The 7,279-nt window shown below is 36.4% G+C and overlaps 1 pseudogene; it reads right to left on the bottom strand.

Annotated features, from left to right (window-relative positions):
- Nucleotides 1–3,976: 3,976 nt before the first annotated feature.
- Nucleotides 3,977–5,263, bottom strand: LOC149145652 (putative carboxylesterase 18 pseudogene; annotated as a pseudogene).
- Nucleotides 5,264–7,279: the final 2,016 nt, after the last annotated feature.

Below are 7,279 nucleotides of genomic sequence, written 5' to 3' on the forward strand. Positions count from 1 at the left end.
ACGACGAGATGACGGAAGAAGGGTCCCCTGCTGGGAAGCGGAGAAAAACGACGCCCAGAGGCCTCTCGGCCACAGACCTGGATGCTGTTCGTGAGCTCCTGGAGAGCCTGGTGAGTCGGCTATTAGATTCCATGGAGCAGAAAGAGGAAATCTGCGAGCGGATTCGTCAAGAAATGGTGGAAAATATGTGAGCAATGGCGGAAGCGAGCGGAGGTTCTGCAGTTAATTAAGTTTAGGGTTGAGATGGAGTTGAGATTTGCCAAGTCCGCTCGGCGAGCGGCACTATGGGAAGAGCTTGCCGAGCTTTTGGGGGCGAAGGGTATTAAGCGCGATGGGAAGCAGTGCAGAGAAAAATGGGACAAGCTCATGGCAGAGTTCAAAGATGTGAGCGATGGCAAGAGGGACCGGAGCAAGAGCCCTTATTATGCAGCCATGTTTTGGCAGATGATGGCAGAAGGAATGAGTTCATATGGAGATGGGTATGAGATTTTTTACTCTGAGAATCCATCCACAACAACTCTAGTTTCTGGTGAGTCTCATAAGTTGGTCATTTATTTACCAGCATGTATGAGTATAAGAATAAGAGGCAGGTCCATGCACATCGCCCATGAAATCTATCAGAGGTTGGTATTGACGGCCAAATTGTGTAAATATTTTTTTGAATGGCAAGAGGGACTGAAGCAAGAGCCCTTATTATGCAGAACTTTGCCGAAGCAGGGTGAAATTTCTAGGATTAAGCGTGGGGTGAAGCTCTGCAACTTCTCTATTGGCCTAAGTAAACATTAATATAATTTCTTTCTGTCAGATCATGTATCAAAAAGGCCAGGCTAGGCCATTTAAAGACTATAGTTGGTAGTTAAGCTACTGCTCTGTACATATAGATGAATGATTTGCTTCTGTTACATATGAAGGAATGATTTGCTGTTATCTTCAAAAGGAGGATTTAGGTCATCAAGGTATGTAGTTCAAGGCAGTGTTCTGGTGGCTATGGGGCTTCTGTGTATGCTGCCTTCAGTGCTTGTGAGGCCAATTGTTGTGTATTTTATCTGGCCTGTTCAGAAACTTCCAGAAGTTGAATATAGCAATTTACCATCAAAAAATTTAGCTTCTTTTGCCAAATAAAAAAAAAAAAAAACAACAACAACAAACAAACAAACAAAAAACAAAAAACAAAATAAAACATAACATAACATAATGTAATGGAACATTGATGTGAGTATTCAATATATTTTTATTTTTTATCAAAGTTATTTTTTGTTGTATTTGTGTAATTCAATTTATGCCTTACAAGTTTCATTTGCAACATTTGATGCAAATGCTAGTTTTAATAATTAGCAGATGTATTTGTTATTTAAATATTTTCATTGATTGATTTGTATGAATCAAATTAAAGAAAGTTACAACGGATAACAGAACCAAAAGAATCAGGAACATCACTTTAACATCGACAAAACTAATGGCTTGGTTACAGAATGAATCTAACTGTTTACAGATGGTGAACCAGTTTGTGCAATCTTAGCCATTATAGCCATTATTCCCAAGGCTAAACCCCCAATTTGTGCAACTTTTTTGTTTACGAGCCACATACCCTATTGCTGTTGCGACTACTACCCACAGCTACCATCGCTTGCAATTACTTCATTATTTTTAAATTAATATAGTTTATTAAATTAATAATATATTTAGAATTATTTATATTATGGGGTAGTTAGTTTGAGATTAGTAAGTATTTTGATGGTGATAGACATTTACCAACGGTTTAATTTATATAGTTATACTAGTAAAATAGAAGTTCCAGTTTTTTAATTTAACTAGCAATAAGTGGATGGTAGAGATTTCTCCTCTATAAGATATCCGAGGAATATTTACATTGATAGGGTTTCTATTATGGAATAAGATTTTTAGAATTTTAATTTAATTATCAATAATTATTAAGTGGATGATAAAGATTTAACCTCCATGGAATATCCTAAATTATTCTTAGTAGTATGCACAAATCAAAGGTTGAGATTTATCTCCAAAGTAGTTATGATCTTCTCTTTTAATTAAATTAATTAATTAAAAAAATGTGATACGAACACCTGTCATATGAATATGAGTGATGGTTTTTTGGGCATGTGGTATTAGTTACCCATGGTATTGACGTATGGTATTGTAACAATGCATATTTATAAGTTAAAAACCTCCATGGTAAAGTGGACTGAATCACCATAGTTAAGAATCTTGTCACATGTATCTTTAAATATGTATAAGTTTAGCTCATATATTATTTTTTATACAACTAGCCTAGATCCATCTTTAGAGATTTGATCTCTCTCGACACTTCGTAGCTCTGGAATTAGGATGGATCTAGACTAGTTTATACATTTAAAATACTTTTTAAATTTTACTTAAATAAAATTACCTCAAATAAAAACATTTTGACTATAATATCAATTTACATAACTTATATATGAAATCATTTGTTAATTTTCACTTAGATAAAATTTACCTCACACAAACATGTTTGAACTATGCTATCAATTTATTTAATTTTTGCACGCAACATTTTAGTTTTGTAAGTATTCTATTCTCATCAAACATAAGTAATAAGAGTTGACTTGTGTTTATTCAGTTTCACATTTTAGCTAATAATCTTATATGATTTTTTACATTATAGATAAAATCAAATCTAATATTTTTTGTAATGCCCTCAAAGCTAAGTGGAATGAGGAATGAGATGTTGGTAAGTTTTATAGTTGGGTGAGTTTGTTTTCACAATGAGAACCCAGACATAATATATATATATATATATATATATATATATATATATATATATAATTTCATTACTATAGGTTACATATTATATAGTTTAAGAATTTTTGAAGAACAAGCATAATTATAATAATATTATTGTGTTTATGTGTGTGTGTGTTTTTAAGTTTAATTTAACTAAAATATTCAATATTATTCTTTATTTTTAATTAATTAGCCAACATATATCTTTTAAAAAATTTAGTAAAACCTCGTGATAACATCTCTCATATATCTCATATACTAGACTCTAGAGTGCCTCTCTTGCAACAATATTAATAATAAATAATAAGAATAAGAATAATAATTTAAAATAAAGTTATAATTTAGTTACATTTTAAGATATTTTTGCAATGTGAGATGTATTATGAAGTGTTTTGATATTTGTATGTTAAAGTTTCTAATCATTTAAGCTAGTTTTAGTAACGAGTTAGATTTATCTCAAACTTAATTATGGATACATGGAAAACCCCTGCCTTATTTGGTTAAAATTAACCAGGAAAAAAATGCCTTGAAAAAAGGTCATTTCATCTAACTATATATATATAAGACAACAATGAATGAGTTATGGTTCTTTAGGCATGTGGTATTGAAAAACTATGATATTATGTATTGTAACAAAGTTTATTTACATGTTAAGAATTTTGATGCTCAAGTGGGAATACATCTTCATGATTAAGAATCTTGTTTTATGTATGTATATGTTTAAGTCATATTCATTCTTTTAATAATATTTTAAATAATAAAACTATAATTTAGTGAATTTAGTGAATTTTTATAATTTGTTTTAGTTTTGGCAACACTAAATATATTATGAGGTAGGTGCTTCCATGTTTATGAGGAATTGATGCCTATTAAAGTTTAATAACCTTAGTGTGACTAATAGATGAAATGGTCATTTTTCAAGCATTTTTCTAGTGAATTTAGTCCAAAATCCAATAAACATAACACATTTACATTTACTCCGTTAACATATAGTTAATAAGTCATTAACATAACAACATCTTCTGAAATCATTAACATAACAACACATTTAGTCAGTAAATCCTTAACATATAGTCAACAAATCATTAACATATGAACACATTTTGTCAGTAAATCCTTGTTTAACATATAGTCAATAAATCATTAAGATAACAACACATTTAGTCAGTAAATCCTTGATATGAGGACACATTTTACTAAACTACATTAATGCAACACATTATGAAATATAATGCGAATGGCCATACTTAATATCGGGAAAATTAACAATAAATTACACACACAACTCGCAGATCGATAATCCCAGTGACATGGAATCTGTGCAGGACAGTCAGAGTGTCTGTAGAAAGTAACGAAGTTCGTCAATGAACTTGGAAGACAAGGAATAATGCAAGGCATGAAATCCATGAACACCATCTTCATAGAACAGAATCTCCACCTGCTTCCCCATGTTTTTCAGATGCTCAACGTATCGGAGCTGCCAATCCTGGAGGAGGTCCAGCCCTCCCACCACCACCACAGACGGCGGCAACGACAGCCCCGATATGTCGGCGCCCGTCACGTGAGCCGCCGGGTGGTCCCTCGTTGCCCCCCCCGGCAGAAACGCCTTCCAACACCAATCGGTCGCCTCCAAAGATATGAGCGGCGCACACTCGCCCAACCTCACCTCCGCCGGTGTCCTCTCCTCCCCACCAAAAAACGGCTGAATGAACACGTGGCCCACGACGTTGACAGGACTCATGTCGCCTTCTCCCGCCACGCGGCATCCGATGTGGTGGACGATGTTGCCGCCCGCGCTGTCGCCCATTAGGAAGCACCGCGATAGATCGGCGCTCGGTGGCAGGTGGTCCCTTCCGCGCGCGCGGAGCCACGCGAGGGCCGCGAAACAGTCGTCGTAAGCGGCGGGGTACTTGTGCTCCGGAGCCAACCGGTAGTCCACCGAGACGACCACGACTCTTCGCCGCTTGGCCAGCCTACGGCAGAATATGTCGTAGGTCTCGTCGCTCGCCGAGAGCAGGCAGAAGCCTCCGCCATGGAAGTAGACGACCACGGGTAACGCCCTCTCCCCATCGTTGCTGACGGGAACAAAGAGACGCACCCATACGCCCGTGGCCTCGTCGATCACGATGTCTTTGGTATACACACCTCTCGTGGGCGTCTCGTTGGCGGGAGCCTTGCGGATCACCCACGCCCCGAGTGTTCGGTTAACGGTGCCGTCGCTTCTCCTGCCGATAAAGCACATTGTTTTAAAAAACCAACAGAGCCAACGGACGCTACGAGGGAGCGAGCTTATCAGGTACTCTGCGCGTCCCTGCTTATAACTGCCCGCCATTGTAATTGGAAACCAGAAGAAGAAGAAGAATAGATATGGCTGATCTGCGTGCTCGAAGCTCAAGTTCTGCGATTCATCGCCGCAATAGATGGATGGCATGTAAATGTAAACCTTGAAGGGGTGGGTGTGGTGCTTAGCTGGAGAGATGAATGGAGGAGTTAATGTAGACCGGTCACTTGTTACAGCAACCAGTGTACTGTGTTCCTCGTTTGCTGAGCAAAATTAACTACGAGCTCAAGAAAAATTTGGACGGGTTCTTTGAACCGGGAGCGTGCTCGTTGTACCCATTGTTTACGACTAGTCCACTAACTACGGAAAGGAAATAAACTGATGTATATTAATATTCAGATCTGAACTATCCTACCTATATTAATATTAATGCCTATTAATTTGGGAAGTACTCAGTATGAGTGAAGTGGAGTGATTGATTGGCTCATAGATATTTGTACAATATAATATGTCATGTGATGTGGATAACCATTTTACATATTTTATGTTATCCATTATGTCAGTGGATAATTATTTTATATATTTTATGTTATAAGCTAGGTATATAATTGCAATATTTATAATTCAATTTTTTTTCTAGAGAATGGTTTCTTTAGATAAATGAATAAATGGAGGAAGGCTCATAAGTTCAATGCTAGTCTTTCTTTTTTCTTGGCTTGCAAATTTTGGGTCAGGGTTTAATTATTATAATCGGAACATGCAAATAATCACAATAAAGAAGAGAATTACAAGATATCTATATCATAAACTAATATCTTTATCTAATAAGTCGAATGGGCATTGAAATACATATGCATCAAATATATCTAAAGCATAGGAAAACAAAGCTTCTTATATTAATGAAATATAGGAGAAGATTACAAGCTTTTTTGCAGTTCTTGACAATGTAGAATATCCCACCAAACTTGTCCTTCCTTAGCCACAAGGTAAGCCTTCAATCACAACTCAAGGATGATAATGGATCCTTATAGGTGAAAAGCAGCAACATCAGGGCATAGCTAAGAGTCTCCAAAAGTCAACTTAGACTCTATGGGAGACAGTGAATTTATATGGTAAAAGTGGCAGTTTAGGATTTACCAATCTAGGATTGAAATCCACATATGAGGGATGATAAGCTCTAGGGATAAGTGATAAGAGATCTAAAGGAGGATAGGAGAGGAATTCGAGATCTCTATCCATGGTAAATGGTTAAAAACACCTTAGAAGCTTCTGGAAGAAGAATTTTCATAAATATTTTTTATTTTCCTACATTATAGAACCGCCGCACCTACAAAGTATAGCAACTTGCGCTAGTCAATGCAATTGTTCAATTATGAAACATGCAACCATCGTAGGTGGACTGAAAGCTAGATTGTTTTGGAGCCAAAAATGAGTTTTTAAGTTGATAAACCCATAATTCTTTGACCTTTTTGGAGAATCAATGCTTGAGGCTTTGCAAAGGGATAATGACAAGGTGTTAAGGATGTTGATTGATTTGGTTTCCAGGCCATTTGAATGAATGCGACAAAATGGCCTGTAACAAAGTGCCCTCTAAAGTACAAAGTCAGAAGCAGTAGGTGAGGATTGAAGTGCTTTACCTTGTGACAAGTCCAGATCAAGCAATGGTCAGTCGAGATCATCATCTATTACAATACATATTATCATCATGATATCATTGTTGAAGGAGGCATACCCATACTTAGCATATAATCCAATATACATTTACAATGATCAAATATGTCTTGTCCACGGATGACAGAGTGTGGACCCATGCTTGGATGAATGTATGAATAATCATAACCATCATACTTTGTGATCTAGTATGAATCTTGAAAACACAACCCAAATGGATGGAACTAGATCCAGGGTCTTCTACCTCATCACTTGATAGTATGAGTCTAGCCATGTGAATAAATGAGTTGGAGTCGAACATGGAAAACACCACCTGATTACCGACCAATGATGTAAGTCATTAACATATGCGAGAGAAACCACCAATAATCATAATGGCTCTCAAGGTACTACAATACAATATGTATGGTGTGAATAAATGAGTTGAATTCAAACATCACACAAAATATTTCGATTGAAGGCCAATGACGAGAACCCGTTGCTAGAAGCAAGAAAACTTTCCATTGAGATTTGCAAGCTCCAAGGTACCAGAAGGAGTTTCTAAGTCAA

Source organism: Pinus tabuliformis, chromosome X (assembly GCF_031772625.1).
Source record: "Pinus tabuliformis cultivar Carrire ecotype Pingquan chromosome X, CPIR1, whole genome shotgun sequence".
NCBI lineage: Eukaryota > Viridiplantae > Streptophyta > Pinopsida > Pinales > Pinaceae > Pinus > Pinus tabuliformis.